This window comes from Rhipicephalus microplus, chromosome 6 (genome assembly GCF_043290135.1).
Source record: "Rhipicephalus microplus isolate Deutch F79 chromosome 6, USDA_Rmic, whole genome shotgun sequence".
NCBI classification, from domain to species: Eukaryota; Metazoa; Arthropoda; class Arachnida; order Ixodida; family Ixodidae; genus Rhipicephalus; species Rhipicephalus microplus.
In genome coordinates, this window is record NC_134705.1 from 142,150,417 (window position 1) to 142,171,508 (window position 21,092).

Genomic DNA, 21,092 nt, shown 5'->3' on the forward strand with positions numbered 1-21,092 from the left:
TACATCTATCAGCAATGGAAATGGTAGTATCATCAGTATATAAAACGCAGTGAGCCATGTGTATAATGTCAGGAAGGTCATTAATGTAAAGTAAAAAAAGTAACGGACCCAGTAATGACCCTTGAGGAACCCCTTGAGGAACCCCTTGATTTATTGTTTTAGTAGAAGAAAATGAGGCCGATTTGTAAACAGTATGCTTTCTGTTAAAGAGATAACTGTTTAAAAATTTGAGGGATGGACCTGTAATACCGTATGATTCGAGTTTCTTGGATAAGGTATGAAGCAGTTATTCCATATAAACTATGGGCGCATCAGACAACGAGACTGCTAAACATACACAACACTTTTATGATGCGTTACCTGCACAGTGCACAGTGATGCCTAGTATCATTGAATGACTCTGCTAGTATGTATGCCGTACTCGGGCTACGTAGTATTGCAAGCAATAAATGCTTTTTTTTTCTAAGCTTTAGTTTGTACCCACTTTGAGACACACAAACATATTGAAAGCTGTTTCAAATAAGGTTCAGCTTTTTCATCTCTTTTCTTTTTTTTCGCTCGTCTGGACTGTATCAGCATATTGTAGTGCATACAACGCCTCTCACCACCTGCGCTAAATATGTCATTTGTTATTTTGGAAGCAACAAACACATGAGTTTAGAAACACTGCTGGCACCAATTGTTCTTTGCACAGCTGTACCCATCACAATAAGACATGCTTTTTCGGCAGTGCGCACAAGTGTTACGTGTCATGAAATTGGGGAGTTCACTGCAAAGTAAGCTTTAATTTGTTACAATGCAAAGCGATACAGACCCGGGCATCGTAGTCTGTATATATATAAAGACACGGGGAAGGAATCAAAGACATGAAGAATGTTTCGAAGAACCGCTACTTTGCGCGGCAACCGAACATAATCAAACGAGTCGAGCAGTCATTGTAGGCTTAATTACAACACACTTTCACATACCTTCGTGGCCAGGAAACCTACTAGTGGGCCGAGTCCACAATCGGTGGTTGACATTCTTCGCCACCCCGTCTGGCGCAGACTTCCTTCCTCTAAGGTCATGAAGAATTCGTCTTTCATTTGATCCGGCATCCAACAGTCGCGATATGCGCAAGCCTGGAATACAGCTGTGCCGGCTCACGGGCGTTGACACCGCACATGCTTTCATTTCGGCGTAATATTTACGTGTTTGCACCTAAGTTTACACAGCACCCACGCATTACACAGAACACTAGAGAGGACAACACCCAGCAGCGCTGCTGCACTACGCTGTTGCTTTGTAGCAACAGTCACACAGAACAGTTCTGACAGTGAGCAAACGGAGGGAAGAAAAGGAGTACAAAACAGCGGCGCGGTCGAGTTTTCATTCACCTTCCGTTGCTATGGTATGACATCAGAGCGTCTTGTGTTGAAGCAGCCAATCCGCGTGCAGGCGTGGTTGCTAGCTCTGCACCTACTAGAATCTCAATATGCGCGGCCGGGCAGCTATGAATGTTCACTGCTGTCGGACACAGAGTACTCTTCCATGAATGAGGACTCCCTCTCCGAAGGGAGTTCTCATTCGTAGCTAGGTTAAATAGCTGTATAACAGCTGGTACTCCTGAGTACCAGCTGTTCTGTCTTTCTAGTCTTTACTTCTTGTTTTTTTAGTTCTGTGCCGTTTCCTTTTTCTCTTTTGTAGTGTTCCTACTTAAAAGCATGGAACAGCATTATAGTTTCAGTATGGAACTGGTGTCCATCTTAATCTGCTTTATTTCCAACTTCATTCTTCTCTTCTTTCCTGCCCCAGCTCTCGTGCTTCTTCTCCTCCATTCCCAAGGCTCATACCGCTTCACCCTTCCGGTTTGTTTTAATTACCCCTCCCGGGGTAATATTTGAAGATATTTCCAATTGCAGCACATTCAACTGATCCAGGTTCACCAGTGTACCAGACAGTCTTGAAAATTCTGTTCTGTGTGGCTGACTTGGTCACAGAGTAAGGACTGTCAAATTTGGCACTGTCATCTCTTATTGCTTTCTTCACTAGTACGAGGTCAGTGACTTGAATGTCTGGCATGTCTGCTTGATGCCTCTTGTCGAAATTGTTCTTCATTCGTTCTCGGTATCTCTCCTCCTGTGATTTTTCTTGCCTCTCCTCGACGATCTTGATGTTTTCCAAGAGTCCAAGCTCAGGGTCTGCCTGCAGAATAGGGGTTTCTCTTGAAGAAGCGTACTGTGGACTGCACCCCGAGCCACTTGTGTAGGTTCGATTATGATGTTTCACGGCAACTTCCAAAGAACATTTCCATCCACAAGGAAAACTATGGTACATCTTGATGTAGTGTTTCACGTCTTGTATAACGCGTTCTGCCAGCCCATTCGCTGCAGTATGGTATGGACCACAGAACTTGATCGATATATTGTGATCCCGAGCCCATCTTGCTAGCTTTTTGCTCTTAAACGCAGGGCCGTTATCGCATACAATTGACCGCGTAGTCTTAAACATGTCTCTTTCGAGGAGGGTTATGATGCTATTTGCATCTTCTTTTCCTGCTCGTGCTGCGACCATCCTCGTGCATTCATTTATGGCCAGAAGAAAAGCTTGCGTTTTCTTGACTCCTTCCCGTTTCTTATTTCGGCGAAATCTAGGTGAACTACTTCGGAAGGCACGTTCGAGTAGCAAGGTAGTATCATAGCATCTGTAGGCTGTTTATACTTGACTTTGTGTACTTGACACACATGGCAGGAACAAACGTACTGACTGATGTCTTTCTTCATGTGAGGCCATGTAAATCTCTTGACCAATTTGTTGTAGGTGCGCCAAAATTCGTCGTGTCCTCCAGATTCTGGGCTATCGTGGTACAAATAAATGACTCTGGAAACGACTGTTGGTGGGACTTGATACCGACCTTCAGTAAAAGCCTGTTGTTCGGAGCCTTCTCACAGGTTCACTTCATTGATTTCTTCGGATTGTTCTGCGTTGCTTCGTACCATCAACCTTGGTAGAGCATGTGCATCGGTTAAAAGTGGTCCTGGTCGGTGCGAGATGGTAAAGTCGAATTGCTGCAAGTAATTCACCCATCTAGCAATACGTCCTTTAGTTTGGGTCATATTCAAGGAATGAGTGAGGGCCTGATGATCAGTGAATAAAGTGAACTTCGTACCTTCCAGGTACGTACGCAAGTACTCAATGGCCTTCAGAACCGCCAGGGATTCCTCATCCGTAGTAGTGTAGTTAATTTCAGATGGCTTGAATGTGTAACTGTATAACCTACTATGTGTCGCTTTTCTCGGCAGGATGCTTCAATACAATTTTGATACAACACAGCACCAGTCCCATAATGTAAGGCATCAGTGTTCAATTCAAAGGGTAAAATGAAGTCTGGTAGGCGTAGGACAGGGTCAGAAGAAATTCTGTGCACCAAGTCAAGGAACACTCTCTCACATTCATCACTCCAGTCAAAGGGAACGTCTTTCTGTGTTAAACATGTCAGACATCTAGTTTTTACAGCAAAATTCTTTATGAAAGATCAGAAATGTCCTGCCAATCCCAAAAACAAACGCAGTGAAAGGACGTCACATGGTTTCTTCAACTGGGATATCTTCTCGACGGGCTCTTGTTTCATGCTTTTGGTGTTCCTATCAAAGACTCGTCCAAAAAACACAACCTTTTCTTGAAAGAATGCACTCTTCTTAAAGTTAACATTGAGATGTACCAAACTTAAGGTGTTTAACACCTGAGACAGATGGTCCTGATGCTCATGCAGCCTCTGTTTTGGAGAAGACTATTATGTCGTCTATGTACACATTACAGAAAACACCAAGGAATGGCTTTAGCACGTTGTTCATGATCTTCTGGAACCACGCTGGTGAGTTTTTCCAACCAGAAGAAAGCCGGTTATACTCGTAGAGGTCGAATGGCGTGATAAAAGCTGTGTACATTTTTGTTTCTTTGGTTAGTGGGATCTGCCAGAAGCCTTTGCACAAATCAATGCGGGAAAAATGTTGGCAACCACCAGTCTCATCTATAATTGTGTCGATCTTCGGCATGGGAAATGGTATGAGTTCTGTCTAACGATTGAAAACCCTGTAATTGGTGCATAATCTGAAGGTTCCGTCTTCATTCGGTGCGATCGTTTTGGGAGAAGCGAAGAGTGATACCGATGGTCGTGTGATATCAGCATCTAGCATCTGCTGCAACTCTTTCTTGAGCGAAATTTTTGGCTCTCTTGACATATTGTAAGGTGATTTTTGGATGACAATCTTGTCAGGGAGCTCAAAAGGAACCTTGTATGACTTCATCGCCTGAGGATAGTTTTCTCTGCATACAAGTTCAGGGTAGGTCGCTGCGATATCCTCCGCGCACTTTACACATCGTAGGTTATCTTGTCTACCTTGATATGTCTCGTTCCTTGCTACGCCCTTGACTCGAATCACATCGTGCTAGTATATGTTGATCTTTAATTTCTTTATATCTGGTCTTGATAGCAAAAAGTCGTACGCCACCCCCTCTACCACCAACACTTCGCTCTCAATTTTCTAACCCTGGAAGTCGATGTTTACAAAGGTCCACTTATCATATGCAACGCTACTTTTCCATCATAGCCTTGTACCCGTAGGACTCTTCCACTATGCACGCTACGTGCATCCACTATCTTGGGATTTATAATAGACACAGATGCACTGTCTACGAGAGCCATCATCGGCTTGTTTCCTACTTTGACGGGAATGTGAAGTAGGCCAGAAGAGCTTAAATAAACAGTCTCATTTAGAGTCATCGCATGGGACTTATCACCCTCATTTATTAGTTGTTTTTTTTTCTGTCGAATCCTCCTGAGCTTCAGTGTCGATATTATTCACTCGACCTCTTGGAGGGCGCCAGGTCAAGTTATCTGTGCTACTCGCGAGGTGGCTCGGTTCTCGCTGATCGCGGCTTGACTTGTCTGCTTTACTTCGACTGAAACAGCTGCTTGAATTAGCGGTTATGCTTGTTTCCGAAGTCAATGGTATGTTCTGAAGACGCTCCAGGAGGTCATCTAGTTTTTTGGTGACCATATTTGCACCTGCTTCAAGACTTCAGTGTGTAATCCATGCATTATTAAGGCTACTATGGCCGTACATGGAAGCAAAGGCTCAGCTAGGTTTAAAAGATGGTGTTTCTTGAAGAAGTACTTTACAAGGTAGCTTGTACTTGAAATTAAGTGCTGTACTCCATCTATGTACTGGATCGCTTCGGAATGCGGTCAAAAGTTTCTTCTTCCACTGACTCCAAAAGTCACCACTGTCTTCCTGAATGCTTATTTCATACCACTTGAGCGCAACGCCTCTCAAATAAACACGCATGTTAGTGATTTTATCCTCATTAGAGAGCCACCTGTTTTTTTTAGCGGCATATTCGTAGAACTCAAGCCAACTTTCTGGACTTAAAGACATACTGTCGAAGGCATCAGGCGCTATGAATTTCGGCACTGGTTTTTCAGTATGGAGAGAGCTTATAAGGGATGTCATTATTTGATTCTGTTGCACAATCTGTTCTTGTTGCAGCTGAAGAGCTTTCAAAACGAGGCTCACCTTTCCCGTCGAAGACCGTGATCCCGAGTCTCTTCGACGCGCTGGTTCAGGAACTAGGTTGTAAAAGGTCGCCACACGCGAGTTCACTTGTACAGCACCTCTTTATCGAAGTTCAGTAGTGTCCACGGCTGCCTTTCCCACAACCAGGTTCACGAGTTCTTCTGAGCAGAGCTCACGAGGTAGGTCTATCGCTGCTTTATGTTGAACTTGGTACTTCGAAAAGATTATCTTGTCCGCAGAGGTCTCGTCAATGAAGAACGTCACTCACATGTTGGCTTCGATGGCCCGCTGCACCAAAATAATGTAGTGTTCCTACTTAAAAGAATGGAACAGCATTATAGCCTCAGTGTAGAAGTGGCGTCCATCTTAATCTGCTTTATTTCCAACTTCATCCTTCTCTTCTCTCCTGCCCCGGCTCTCCTGCTTTTTCTTCTCCTGTCCCAAAGCTCATACCGCTTCACCTTTCATGATGGCTTCTCTCACTATTGCTACATTTAACTGTCGAGGTATTACCAAAGCGTCGAAACAGGCCGAGGTCATTCGCTTAGCTCGGTCTCGCAAGATAGATATTCTCGTATCGCAGGAAACATTCGTGTCTAGATTGGGACAAATTAAGAACTTCGACAAAACGTTTGGCATCAAATCCTACTCGAATTATGGCGGTGCAAATTACCGGGGAGTCGCTGTCATTTTAATGCCACGATTCACCGGTTGTGTGCGAGGCTATGCCAGGGATTCGGATGGCCGTGTTCTGTCGGTGGATTTTGATTCTGGTATTAGGATCGTGAATGTTTAGGCTCCAGTGAAAGGTCGACAACAAAAGCATTTCGTTACTTCCTTAGATTCCTATCTAGTTGGCCCATCCCGTGTCATTCTAGTGGGCGATTTCAATGTTACTTTAGAACAAGCGGATCGTGTTTCTCCCAGGGGAACTCCAAAGTGCAGAGATCGAAACGGTCGGCGGGAGTTGAGGGAGCTTGTAAACGAACTGGGACTGGTTGATGCTTGGTGGTCTCTTCGCCCCCTCCATTCAGGAATGACTTGGACGGGGAGGGGGAGCCGGTCGAGGATCGATCGCTTTTATGTCTCGCCTTCACCAGCTCCGAGCATGCACTCTGACTGGCTGTGTTCTTCTGCCTTGAGTGACCATAGCCTCCTCGCCTTGAAATTCGCCGACTCCAGTTTAGTGCCCTGGGGCAAGAGACCGTGGCGTCTCAACCCGCGGCTCCTTAAAGATAAGGACGCTACAAAAGATGTAGCAGGGCTTCTCATCAGCTCGCTCCTTGGCGATCAGGGCTTAGGCGGTAGTGAATGCGTCGCAGTGAAGGCCAGAGTTGCGGAGCGCTTCAGGGAGTGGGGCAAGAGGTGGGCGCGGAAGGAACGTGCCGGGATCAAAGTGGTCTCTGATGCGATTTTTCTGCTCTCGAAGCCGTTGTCCGGCGGCCCGGGAGTAACCGCGGCTCTTACTTCACTGCGCAAGGAATATAGAGTCCTGTTCCAGCGACGCTGGTACCGCTTACGAGCCACAGTACGCGCAGAACAGTGGGAAATGGAGGCTTGGTGTAGCAGAAATGTTCTTTGTAGACATTTAGCTAGGAAGAGTTCAGCAATAACCTCTTTGATCGATCCAAGCACAGGCAGTTTAGTGGAAACACAGGACGGAGTATTAGAGGTGACAAGGCAATCCTACAAGAACCTTTATGCCGAACCGCCTCCCACTCCGTACTCGTTTCCTTTCACTAAGACTTACGAGGATTTCGATATTTGTGACACTCTTCTCGTCGAACAGGAAGTGTTCACAGCTATTAAATCCATGAACTGTAATCGTAGCCCATGTTCAGATGGTTTGACAGTCGACTTTTATGTCAAGTTTTGGAAGGTTTTGGAGGGGCCTTTCACCACATTGGCAAACAGTCTTCTCCGTGAGGGGACTCTGTCAGCAACTCAAAGGGAGGGGTCGATCATTCTCCTGTGCAAGGATGAGACGAGACACACTGACCTGATAGCCTGGCGGCCCATAATCCTTCTAAACTGCGACTACAAGCTCATAGCTAAGTGCTTGTTCGTTCGACTCACTCCAGTACTTAGTACTGTTTTGGGTCCTTACCAGGCGTGTTGTGTCCAAGGTAGATCTTGCCAACTTCATGGTTTTGCTATTAGGGATCTCAAAGAATGGTCGAACTCGCACAACCTGCGTGGAATTCTTTGTTCTTTCGACCAAGAGAATGCGTTTGATATCATCAGTCAAAAGTACCTCTTTAAAGTTTTAAAGCAGGCAGGCTTCAGTGCCAAGTTCATCAGCATGGTCAGGGCTCTCTATTTTCGTCCTAGTTCTGCTGTTGTCATACAAGATCGCGTCTCGGAGCCTTCCGGTGTGTGCCGTGGAGTCGGGTAGGGCGACCCACTTTCGCCCGCTCTCATGGTGCTCGCATTCGAGCCGCTCTTGCAGGGGCTTTCTAAAGACACCAGCATTGGTAGATTTCCCCTTCCGCCAGGTGCCCCCCGGATGGCAATGTTCGCCTATGCAGATGATCTCTCTATTGTCGTCCGGGACGAGGCTACTGTTTGCACCGTCTTGGATGCTATGGAGGGGTACTGCTCGGCGAGTGGTGCCAGGATAAATAAGTAGAAGAGCACAGTCATGTATTTGAACTGCGCTCCCTCCGGCCCACGTCCCGTGCACGGCCTCCCCATAAAAAAGCGTCTACGCATATTGGGATTCCATTTTGAACCGAATGGCCTGACTACCGAAAACTGGCGGTTAGCTAGGAAAAATCTGACCGACAGGATTCGGGAACTCGGTGCCTTGTTTTGTCCAGTTACAGCTAGGGCCACGATAATTCGATCGCTGTTGTTTAGTTTTCTCACGTATGTAGGTTCAGTAATGCCGGTTAAGCCCCACACCAGGGTTTTCTGGGAAAAGAAACTTTTCTGTTTTCTTTGGAGTCGTGCATCTGCGTGGTTGCCATGCCCCGTGCTCAAGCTGCGCAGAGATGAAGGAGGACTCGGTATTCCTGACCTCTGCATAGTGACCACGGCGCTACACGTCAGATGGACACAAGTAGCTCTCGATTCGGATATGCTCATAACTCGAAGCTTTGCATCGCATTTCCTGAGCACCTGGCTGAGGCTGTTCTCGCCTGAGGCATTTTCTAATTCGATGCCTCGGGCGGGAACGCCTTCAGCCTTCTATGCAGGGGCCGCTTCTACTTTGGCCCGTCTCCAAGAGGTCGACCCGGAAATAGACTTGCTTCGATCGAACTCCACGAGCTAGTCGATCGACTCACTCCAGAGTTACCTGAACGCTGTAGAGAACATGACTTGCCCCTACACAGTCCTAACTGGCGGTTCATTACTGCCAGTTTCCTGGACGCCAAGTGCGCTACATTCATGTACCGCCTGGCCAGAGGGCACCTGCCCATAAAGTTCAGGCCCCTCACGAATGTCTGTATAAAAAGAACGTGCCCCTTTCGTGGCAGTAAGGAGGACCTGGTCCACATTTTCTCCCAGTGCGCATTACCAGCCGCCCTTCATCGAAGGGTAGCTAGCTTGTTTGGTCACCCCGGTGTTGGTTTCGACACCGTTAGCTTTTTGCAACCCCTGTCGGGACGAGCGGTTAAGCAGTACGTGCTTCTGCTTGTCTAGTGCTCCTACCAAGTTTGGGTGGCATGGTGCTGTGCGGTCTTTGGTGGGAGACGACCCGGACTTCACGAAGTACGTGCAGAAGTACGGAAGGAGGTCTGGTTCGTCCTCCACCATGAGTGGCAGCGCCTAGATGCAAAGAAATTTTATGAAACGTGGCACCGTCCGGCAGTGATTTTCAGTGAGTCAGGAGGGCAGATAACCATCAATTTTCGATGTTGGCATTTTTAGAGTTCCACGATTCGGCCTAGTGCGCCGGCCTCCCCAGAGTTCAGTTTGTGTGGTCATTCGCCTAGTTCTTGCATGCACTACGGTGATCTTGTCGGCTTATCGAGCTTTTCCCGCAAGGCCTGTCTTGTCGCTTCTGCAGGCTCGGCGACTCTACTCGTCAAGGCAGAGGTTGGCTCCCTTCCTCATGAAGGGTTAAGCCGGCTTTTAGCCGTGCTGGTTCATGAGGGTGCATCGAGTTTGCGTGCAGCGGCATCCGCTTCTGCACCAAACAGCAGTCCTGTAGTCCCAAAGGGACGGATTGTGTCTCGCTGGGCCCTTGCGGTCAGAAGACGGGCCATGACCGCAGTGTGCCTCAAGCGCTGCGTTAGCCCACCTTGCCAGGGTACGTCCGCTTTGTGTGTCGTGATTGAATTACTGCACCAAAAGGTAGCCCCTACGTTGGGTCTCCCGGGCTTGTACGCCGGGAGGCAGGCCGCGTCTCTTTGACGCCTGGCGCCGAGCGGCGGCCCCCTTGCCAGGGTATGGCTTTCTGCCCGAAACAAAAACTTCCCCCTCACACAACCCTGGGTGGGAAGACATGCCGGGACAGTCGTATGGATGATGATGGGTTGATGAGTTATGTGTGACCCTGATACAAAGTGCCTTCGGCGCCGCGCTTCCTTCATATCTGACAATGGCATGTAAAGGGGGATATGGGATGGACAGGCTTTGAAGTAAGGGAAGCTCAGAGCAAAATTATATTTAAAGAGAGGCTTAGGAAAATGAAGGATATGGGCAGTGAAGGTGTTCAGGTATTTGTATAGGAAGAGCGTGGGCACAAAGTGAAGAACAAGGACTAGGACGCCCACCAGTAAATATGCGGCTGGCATTGTGGATGATATGGCAACAAGGAGCATTAAGCAAAAAGCCAGAGAGGCGGAGAGGATTTATTGGATTACAGCGATGGAAAAGGAGTCGGCTCTCAGCAACCCGAAAGGGCAAGAACGAAATAAGGCAGGAGAGGTTTTATGATTATGCAAGGGAAGGTGCTTTACTATTCGAAGGGAGGTTGGGTTGCCTTAAAACGCGTAGTGATAAAGTGAGATTAAATAAAGAAGAGCAACAATGTACATGCTGTGGGGGAGATCAGTGAACGATGGAACTTGTTACAATTAAATGCGGCGACCCTACATGAGGCTTTGGGTTTTAGCGACAAACATGGAAAGCTGAACACGCCCGCTATAAAAGCAAGTAAGAGAGGTTAGAGAATTGGTTATTCTGCCTGAAGGGACAGAGAGACCAAACATAAATAAATGTTTTTATTTGTTATAATAAGATCAATTTAATCAAAGTAGATAGGGCATTGGGCCAATCTGAAAAGAAGGTTTTCGGTTAATTTCTTTTTCTTGCAAGCCTGGTGGCACACATGTCACCGCCCTGTTATAAAGGGGATGTTCATATCATCTATCCATCCCTCTATAGTCCTACGGCATACTAAATATGCCTTCGTTATTGTGGTACCGGTGAGTACAGTCCAACGTTTCTAGAACTAGTTGGTACTAGTCGTGGTCAAACGTCCCCAAATACATGGCATAGTGGTCTGTGAACTTTTCACCTCTCCCTGGCCAGTGATGTTCCGTACTACACAGAAAAATTCCCAGAGACATGAAAATTCACTATTTCAAAGATTTTTCTCTGCACAACAGTACTGATTTCTGCCACCATCCACGGACGCACATACTGTAATTACACGTGTCTGACGTATTGGCGACTTTTGAAATCATGACTGGCCCCTCCACTGCTGCACGACTAAAGCATGAGTTTATTACTTCATATACTGTTGGGACACTGCACATTGTGGGCTTGAAGTCCAACACCAATAGTGAACTAGAAATTGTTCCATGTAAATATCGGAAACAAATGTCAAGGGCTATGCTTGCGTGGTGCATGCGCCAGAACGGATTACTGCAGACGATGGCGCACTGTGACCGCTAAATATCGGTCGTCATAGAAGAATTTAACTATTTCCTAAATTCCCTGCAATATCAAGAAAACAAGAGGCGGAAATTCGCCGAAAAAAGAAAAAAAAATCCCTGCACGGAACATCACTGCCCTTGGTGCGCAAGTGTACGCCTACGCGGCTTTATTAGGTCAATGCCAATGACTACGTTCCTCCTTGGATGACGATAGTTATAGCGCGAGAACAAAACGACGACACAGAGACAAGAAGGACACGAAAGACACGAGCGCTAACTTCCAACTGAGTTTATTGCGCAGAGCACGAAAATATGTAGAGGAGACAGTGACCATGTGATAAAAACCATATGGCACAAGAGCAGAACATGAGCAAGAAAACCAAAAACAAACAACACAAATACAAAGGCGCTGAAAAACAGCAAAGAAAAACCTAGAAGAAAACGAAACAGAAAGGTAAAGCTACCTGCCCGCACCGAATCCTTCGAGGAACCTGCGTTCCCTCTCCGACAAAGCCACGGAGGGCTTGCTAATACAAGGCACCTGTTCGCGTTACCTGCCCGCACCGAATCCTTCGAGAAACCTGCGTTCCTTCTCGGACAAAGCCACGGAGGGCTTGCTCCTGTTCTCGGCACCGTTCAAATTAATCAGCCTCACCAAATCTACCAACCCCCTGAAAACGAAATCATCAACAGAATGCAGAGTTCAACATCGAAACAGGTATGCGGCCTGCTCTAGGGAAGTCGTCTATAGGACCCCCCTTTCATGTGGTGCTTGTTATGTCGGAACGACCGGAAGGTGTCTGAACGATCGGCTGAGAGAGCACGCGAACAATGTTAAAAACGGGAAAGATGGTTTTCTTGCCCAGCACTGCACTGAGTGCAAGTGTGTTCCCCTCTTCGAGGACACAGCGACGTTGTACAAACACAGAGATGTAAGCACCCGGGTCATTGTCGAGGCTGCGCAGATGGCACGCGAACAGGTGCCTCGTATTAGGAAGCCCTCCGTGGCTTTGTCAGAGAAGGAACGCAGGTTTCTCGAAGGATTCGGTGCGGGCAGGTAACGCGAACAGGTGCCTTGTATTAGCAAGCCCTCCGTGGCTTTGTCCGAGAGGGAACGCAGGTTCCTCGAAGGATTCGGTGCGGGCAGGTAGCTTTACCTTTCTGTTTCGTTTTCTTCTAGGTTTTTCTTTGCTGTTTTTCAGTGCCTTTGTATTTGTGTTGTTTGTTTTTGGTTTTCTTACTCATGTTCTGCTCTTGTGCCATATGGTTTTTATCACATGGTCACTGTCTCCTCTATATATTTTCGTGCTCTGCGCAATAAACTCAGTTGGAAGTTAGCGCTCGTGTCTTTCGTGTCCTTCTTGTCTCTGTGTCGTCGTTTTGTTCTCGCGCTATAACTATCGTCATGCCATACCAACTAGCCCAAGCTGCCACACTTGAAACTTCTAAGTTACATCCTCCTTGGAGGCTGTCACGTACTGCACGGAACATCGACGAGAGACTCCACCTTCCGGCACCATCCTGGGCGGAGGCACTTGGCTGAGCTAGCTGGCCCTCAGGTCACCTTGTCTCGGCCACCTTAAAACCAAAGCAGAATTGTCACTTACTCACTCGAGCTTGAGCACCTTGTGCGTAAAAAAAGCTCTATTGTGTCGCTTCGGTGGTTCAGTGGTAGAATACTCGCCTGCCACGCGGGTGGCCCGGGTTCGATTCCCGGCCGACGCAGTTTTTTTTTTTATTTTTTGCTTGTTTTATATTTTAATTTTTTTGTTGGTTTGTTCTGCTTCCCAAGGTAACGCTGTACCATGCTTTTCTTTTCAACGATCCCTACTGGATCTTTAGTTTTTCAGCAAAGCTAGTTAGATGAATCGTAAGTGCTGTTAATGGTCAGTAGATGCAAATGTAGACTACGGTGGCGCCTCTGGCGATGTACAAAACGTTCTTGCTGAGTTTGCTAACACTATATTTGCTCAAATTTTAAGCATTTTGTTATTATTTATGCAAGTCGAAAACAATTTGACTTAACAGGACTTTGTGAACGTATTCACTGGGTGCACTCTTTGAAATGATTTTTGCATTGAAGTCAGAAACAAGGAGAAAACTTTCACCATTGTTCTTAGCTCACTTGCGCTTCCTAGGTGGTCGTAATTTGTCTGCACCGAGTGCAAAACATTTTCACAGCATACTTACCTGGTGTCGGGGCCACCGTGATCAACTAGGCGGTGCCCCCAGGGTGAGGCGCGGGCATTGCACTGCGCCCGTGCTGACCCCTGCCACTACCCCAAACTGGGGCAGATGGGGCATGCAATTTTTGGTAGTGGGGGACTGCGTTCGCGCTATCCCCCTAATATTTAATCAAAGAATAGACATAAACACGCTATCACAAGACTGCGCACATTGACGACCTGTTGCTTCGTTAGTGTAGTAAACACATTACCGTAGAGTAACATAGTTTACTATGTTTATCTTAAGCCATTACTTCCCTGCGACGCGCGCATTGTCGGCGCCATGCCCTCCTCCCGCTCGTCTCCAAGCGAGGGCACGCATGCAATCTTTCGCCGTGCACCCTTCTGGGCTGCCTTCTTCCTCTTCTAATCACTACGACAACCACCCTCCGCCCCGAACTCGTTCGCTTCTTGAGCCCCGCCTTCCGCGTGGGTGCACCGGTCGCTCGCGCGCGAAATTCAAGCAACTCGCTGGCAGGAAGCAACCAACAGGCACAACGCCGTTACGTTTGTCTCGTGCGCGCCGATCTCCCTGACTTCTTGCGTCGGTAAAGTAATGGAGCATGCTTGCCTGAGCCAACACCACCTAGATTTTTTTTCAAGGCCTCGGCAAACCTCCGTCTCGTCAGCGTGACGTCACCGCAGTGAGATCTGTGAGAAAGCAACGCTCGACTGGCTGATTGGATTAAATAAACTTTTATTTGGTCCTCCAAAACACAGATCACTGTGTTGCGGGCAGCTCCCACGTGGGGACTGAGGTCAGAATGGTTTGCGGCTTCTGTTCGCCAAATAGACAATCTTTTTTGCTTCGAAACAAGTTTTCAGTAGGCAAACTGTAGGAAATTATTACCTACTCATTACTTATCATTCAGTATCATATCAGTATTACCTACTTGTTACTTATCAAAGTAGATAAGGCATTGGGCCAATCTGAAAAGAAGGTTTTCGGTTCATTTCTTTTTCTTGCAAGCCTGGTGGCACACATGTCACCGCCCTGTTATAAAGGGGATGTTCATATCATCTATCCATCCCCCTATGGTCCTACGGCATACTAGATATGCCTTCGTTTTGGGGTACCGGTGCGTACAGGCCAACATTTCTAGAACTAGTTGGCACTAGTCGAGGTCAAACGTCCCCAAGTACATGACATAGTGGTCTGTGAGCTTTTCACCTCCCCCTGGCCAGTGATGTTCCGTACTACGCAGAAAATTGAGAGACAAAAAAATTCCCTATTTCGGAGATTTTTCTCTGCACAACAGTACTCATTTCCGCTACCATCCATGGACGCACATACTGTAATTACACGTGTCTGACGTATTGGCGACTTTTGAAATCATGACTGGCCCCTCTACTGCTGCACGACTAAACCATGAGTTTATTAATTCATATACTGTTGGTACACTGAACATTGTGGGCTTGAAGTCCAACACCAATAGTGAACTAGAAATTGCTCCACGTAAATATCAGAAACAAATTTCAAGGACTATGCTTGCGTGGTGCATTCGCCAGAACCGATTACTACAGATGATGGCGCACTGTGACCGCTAAATATCGGTTGTCATGGGAGAATTTAACCATTCCCGAAATTCCCTGCAATATCAAGAAAATGAGAGGCGAAAATTCGTCGAAAAAGGAAAAAAAAATCCCTGCACGGAACATCACTGCCCTTGGTGCGCAAGTGTACGCCTGCGGGGCTTTATTGCGTCAATGCCAATGACTACGTTCCTTCTGGGAAGCTGTCACGCACTGCACGGAACATCAATCAATCAATCAATCAATCAATCAATCAATACATTTTATTTCCTTTATATAAGGTGGAGTACAGGACTAAAAGCTCAAGAGCTTGACGAGGTCCTGACCCCGTTCACAAGTTGACAAAGCAGCAGCAATGGCAGTCAATCATGCACAACAAATATGAAATAAACATACAGGTATAACATCACAAAAAGTAATACAAAAACGTTTATGAAAACAGTGCTAAGATAAAAAGAGAGTAGTTCAAATGTATGGTCATGAAGTGGCATGAACATGAAAAGCAATAATAAAAAGGAAAGAATGGGCATAAATTCTGAGAGATGTGTCATTAAGGATAATGTATCAGTTGGGCAAAGTGTTCAATCTGACAGTTTTGTTTAGAGGGAGAATCGAAATCTTCGCGGTTTAAAAAGTTTAACAAAGAAGGTGGTCTGTAGGACAATGATTGTTTGTCTTAAAAGGTTCTTGGGGTGGGTACAGTCCAAACTTCTTTGTGCCTGGTGAGTCGAACACTTGTGTTTACGCTAAGTTTAGCAAGATGTATTGTGGTATTGGTACCATGTCTGACAAACTCTTTATAGCACAACATCAGCCTGTAATTGTACAAAAAGAAAACTGGAAGAATATCATTTTAGAAAAAGAAGTTTTGTAAAGGACAGATAGTGTTGAGCCGCAATATGTCGTACAACCCTTTTCTGTAGTAAGTGCAACTTGCGCAAATTCGTCACACCGTTTGTGCACCGCACTAAGCTACAGTACTGTAACAAAGATAATACCAGTGCATTGTATATCATAATTTTGACCTTAGTGGGAAGAAGAGATCGCATACGTGCAAAGACACAAATGGCCGATGACATCTTGGAGTATAGAATATCAACATGTACATTCCACGTAAGGTGTCGTGAAAAATATACACCAAGAATACTAACAGAATCAACCATGCCTAACTGCTGAGAGCCCAGAAATAAGCTCATCTTATTTATCAAGGTTTTTCCTTTAGGCGTATGTAAAATGACTTGTGTTTTTGAAGGGTTTAGTTTTAGTAAATTCACTGAAGCCCAGATATATATAGCAGACAGTGTTTCATTAGCCATTTCTTCTATCTCTGTTTCCATGCTCCCTGTAATAAAAACTGTTGTGTCATCGGCGTAAGAGACAAATGTTGCGTTGTTTGTGCAGTGTACAATGTCATTATATAAATCAAAAATAAAAGTGGCCCTAAAATACTACCTTGGGGCACACCTACAACGACCGAGAGACTCCGCCTTCCGGCACCATCCTGGGTGGAGGCACTTGGCTGAGCAAGCGGGGCCTCAGGTCACCTTGTCTCGGCCACCTTGAAACAAAAATAAAATTGTCACTTACTCACTGGAGCTTAGGCGCCTCGCGCGTAAAAAAGCTTCAATGGTGTAGCGTCGGTGGTTCAGTGGTAGAATACTCGCCTGCCACGCGGGTGGCCCGGGTTCGATTCCCGGCCGACGCAGTTTTTTTTTAATTTTTTGCTTGTTTTCAATTTTATATCTGTTGGTTTGTTCTGTTTGCCAAGGTAACGCTGTAACATGTTTCTCTTTTCAACGATCCCTATTGGATTTTTAGTTTTTCAGCAAAGCTAGTTAGATGAATCGTATGTCCTGTTAATGGTCATTAGATGCAAATGTAGACTGCGGTGGGGCCTCTGGCGATGTACAAAACGTTCTTGCTGAGTTTGCTAACGCTATATTTGCTCAAATTTTAAACATTTTATTATTATTTACGCAAGTCGAAAGTAATTTGATTTAACAGGACTGTGTAAACGTGTTTACTAAGTGTACTCTTTCAAACGGTTTTTGCATTGAAGTTAGAAACAAGGAGAAAACTTTCACCATTCTTCGCAGCTCACTAGCGCTTCCTAGGAGGTCGCTATTTGTGTGCACCGAGTGCAAAACGGTCTGACGGCATACTTACCTGGTGTCGGGGTTACCGTGATCAGCGAGGCGGTGCCCCCAGGGTGAGGCGCGGGCATTGCACTGCGCCCGTGCTGACCCCTGCCACTACCCCAAACTGGGGCAGATGGGGCATGCAATTTTTGGTAGTGGGGGACTGCGTTCGCGCTATCCCCCTAATATCGAATCAAAGAATAGACATTGGTAAATAAAACTCTATCACAAACCTGCGCACATTGACGACCTGTCGCTTCGTTAGTGTAGTAATCACATTACCGTGGAGTAACACGGTAATGTGATCGGTCTCTTAAGACATTACATCCCTGCGGCGCGCATTGTCGGCGCCGTGCCCTCCTCCCACTCGTCTCCAAGCGAGGGTACGCATGCAATCTTTCGCCCTCAACTCAGGCACTGCGCCGTGCTCCCTTCCGGGCTGCCTTCTTCCTCTTCTAACCACTACGACCACCACCCTCCGCCCCGAACTCGTTCGCTTCTTGAGCCCCGCCTTCCGCGTAGGTTCACCGGTCGCTCGCGCGCGAAATTCAAGCAACTCGCTGGCAGGAAGCAGCCAACAGGCACAACGCCGTTACGTTTGTCTCGTGCGCGCCGATCTCCCTGACTTCTTGCGTCAGTGAAGTAATGGAGCATGCTTGCCTGTGCAGGGTTAACGGCTACCTTGAGTCTAACGACGTATACCGCAGCAACATGATCGGCTTCAAAAAAGGGGCTCTCCACACAAGATGCCATGACACAACTCAAGGAGCAAGTCATAGACCCCTTTGGACGAAGCATGAGGGCAATAATCAGGCTAGATCTAAGGAAGGCCTTCGACATGATCGAGCGTGCAGCCATTCTAAAACGAATAGGTAACCGGTAATATGGGCAATCGCAGGGAACTGTGGTATGCGACGGATTCCGGTTCGACGCACCACGCGGGTTAGCAGCGGTACAGGGTCTTGAAATACACTGGCAGTATATTTCTAGACACTGTAGCAGTGGCACGCGCGCATTTTGTGCCGCTCAATTCTTCGTGTGATGTCATTGTTTTAGAAGTTGGTTTTTGTTTTTGCTAACTGTGACAATGACAAGCTACGAAAGTCATGAACTTAAGGGAAACTTTTTATCGCACTAAAATGGTCCGCACTGCTTTTATGCTGCTCGGGGGGGGGGGGGGGGGGTACTGTTAGTTTGGCTAGCAGATAAGTCGATACATAAAACGGTTTTCGTTGTATGATACGTTGCTGCAGATAAAAAAATCATCATTTCAAGGATCTCAGGGGATGGCGATGACTGCAGTGTGCTAAAAGTTCATTTCGGGATCGCTGCTTCGGCCGACATCGTCAATCGATCAGCATGAAGCGCAGCACTTGCAGAGCGCATTGAGATATTTTTTTTTTCGCCTTCTGCGTTCTATAAGATGCATTTCTTAGTCGAAACCAGTTGCTTATTTAAACGCCGATCTTGATCAAGTTGCGCGGCACGGCGGCACATAGACAATACAGTCAGACATAGACGGCGCCGAATAATCTAAACCCTGCGCTTGTTTAACGCACTTCTTCCTTTGAGTGCCGTCCTGGCGCACACTTTGACCAAAATTAACGCAAATGCACTCTTCCAGCGTTTCGTGTAAACTTACTCTTGAGTGAAGCTTTTTGCCTTTTTTTTTTGTCGTATATATGGGTGCTATGGCCGGCGCTCATCTCGTATGGCAGGTAGATTTGACCCGCGTGTTCCCATAATATTTTTGCTAGGCGCGTCTGCGCGACAATTTATTTCTCAATATAATATTCGCAGCAAATCTATGCGCAAGCTTTTTTTAGCGTGGAATACACACGTATCTGTGATAAAATGGTTTTCGCACACTCTGACTTCAACGTTGCGTACTCAAAGGCTACCTGTCGCTGTGGCTCTCTTCACAGCCGCGGCACACCTTAATTTTCTTTCTTCGTTTCATGGCAATCGATACGTGCGTTTGCCTTTCACGCTCGAGTTGTAGCTGCCAACAGCTGAACTATACCGACCATGGTTTATCAGAACGAAGATAAACGGGCGACCGCGCGCGCTAATCCCGAATAATCTGAGGCTTGTGGCGAAGCGGTTCACCGTCGTCTACTCTTCTCGAACCGGAAGCCGGTAGCAGACGGTGCATCCCACAATCCCTCGCTCTTTTACTGGCCACCTATTGTTGTAGAGGGTGTGGGTGATGGATGGATGGATGGATGGATGGATGGATGGATGGATGGATGGATGGATGGATGGATGGATGGATGGATGGATGGATGGACGGACGGACGGACGGACGGACGGACGGACGGACTTTAGTGCGGTCTATCGGGACGCGCTCTAACACGTCGCGGGAAGCTTCCACATAGGAACAGAAAGACCAAGTTTCTCTGATGCGTCGTGGGCCCGTTGGACGGCCCATAACTGCTGTTCCAGTCCGGAGCTGGTAATAACGGAGAAAAAAATGTTAGTTTGAAAGACAGCTTTGCCGGTATGCCCATGTGCAAAACGCCGAAGCATACAAAAAATTTGAAGAGACCACTGTTATTCGGACATAGACCGCAATTGTTTTTTGGAAGTTCGAATACTTCGAATAGTAAAATTGTGGGCGAATCGAATAGCAAACACTATTCGAAGATTATTCGGAATGTCGAATATTCGCATTTATTATGTGTCTCGTCAAAGTAATATGTTTTGCTTTCTGAAAGGGAATGGTCGATCTATTAACAATACGCTAACAGTTGCCATAAAATTGTTGTTCTATACAATTTTAGTAAATGGGAGAGGCAAAACATTATTGCTTTTCTTTTTTCTCTCTCTTCGTAGGAAGATGGCATACTGTTGTGTGCCCAAATGCAAGTCGGATGCGAAAAAAAAAAAGGCACCGGGTGTATCATTTCGTGAAATCCCTGCCGACTTTACACTGCGAGAAGCATGGCTCAGAGCAATCGACAGACATGGATGGACCCCACATGTGACTTCGAATTATTCAATGTCTGCAGCAAACATTTCAAAGATGAAGATTTCACATTTGGCGAAAGGCGCTGTCTGAAGAAGGGCACAGTACCGACAATCTTTCCAGGGAGATCGTCAGCAGTTCTGCGTGTGCATGAAGCAGAAAAGACAGTTGAGCACATGCGACAGTCACAAGACCAACCTGAAGAGACGGAAGTAACAGAGAACCCAGCTAGTGAGACAGATACGCCTATGGAACATGAAAGGACCTCCGAGGAAAAGTCGATTCATTGATTTATTTGTAGGGTTTAACGTCCCAAAACCACCATATGATTATGAGAGACGCTGTAGTGGAGGGCTCCGGAAATTTTGACCACCTGGGGTTCTTTAACGTGCACCCAAATCTGAGTACACGGGCCTACAACATTTCCGCCTCCATCAGAAATGCAGCCGCCGCAGCCGGGAATCGAACCCGCGACCTGCGGGTCAGCAGCCGAGTACCTTAGCCACTAACAACCGTGGTGGGGCTCCGAGGAAAAGTCATCAAACCAATCTTCCACTGCGTCGCTGGAGCAACTGTCTGGACCTCAGATGACGACTGTCGACGACCACACAGACGACGAGTCTCGTATGCTTGTCGAAGAGACGAAGCTCGACGAGGATGAGGCTTGCAGTCTTGCAAGCGAGAGAGCGCGATGGCTAAGGAAAGAAAGGAAAATGAAAAGAAGGATCGACAGACTCCAGAAAACAATTGATAAGTATAAGGCGGTATTAGATAAGGTCAAAGAAGACTGCAACTTTGCGGATATGTCGTACATAAGGCAGCAAGCCAAGCAGAAAGACACATCA

The 21,092-nt window shown here is 46.7% G+C and overlaps 2 protein-coding genes and 4 non-coding genes across 13 annotated transcripts in view; 5 read left to right on the plus strand and 1 right to left on the minus strand.

The window, feature by feature from the left end:
- Nucleotides 1-1,108, minus strand: part of LOC142765574 (putative ferric-chelate reductase 1 homolog) — a 91,065-nt gene extending 89,957 nt beyond the window's left edge. For 7 of the 8 annotated variants that reach the window (XM_075866777.1, XM_075866780.1, XM_075866778.1 and 4 more), the window contains exon 1: nt 969-1,108. The gene's annotated coding sequence lies outside the window, so the exon portion shown is untranslated. The remainder of the gene's footprint in view (nt 1-968) is intronic. The other variant, XM_075866775.1, reaches the window with a different exon arrangement.
- A 4,416-nt stretch (nt 1,109-5,524) lies between these two features.
- Nucleotides 5,525-21,092, plus strand: part of LOC119167286 (peroxisomal ATPase PEX6) — a 95,380-nt gene continuing 79,812 nt past the window's right edge. Inside the window, exon 1 of the mRNA XM_075866770.1 lies at nt 5,525-5,734. The gene's annotated coding sequence lies outside the window, so the exon portion shown is untranslated. The remainder of the gene's footprint in view (nt 5,735-21,092) is intronic.
- TRNAG-GCC (transfer RNA glycine (anticodon GCC)) lies at nt 13,038-13,108 on the plus strand. Its single transcript has one exon. It is a non-coding gene; the product is annotated as a tRNA-Gly (tRNA).
- Nucleotides 13,566-13,729, plus strand: LOC119168775 (U1 spliceosomal RNA). Its single transcript, XR_005109474.1, has one exon. It is a non-coding gene; the product is annotated as a U1 spliceosomal RNA (small nuclear RNA).
- Nucleotides 16,776-16,846, plus strand: TRNAG-GCC (transfer RNA glycine (anticodon GCC)). The gene has a single exon. It is a non-coding gene; the product is annotated as a tRNA-Gly (tRNA).
- LOC119168763 (U1 spliceosomal RNA) lies at nt 17,300-17,463 on the plus strand. Its single transcript, XR_005109466.2, has one exon. It is a non-coding gene; the product is annotated as a U1 spliceosomal RNA (small nuclear RNA).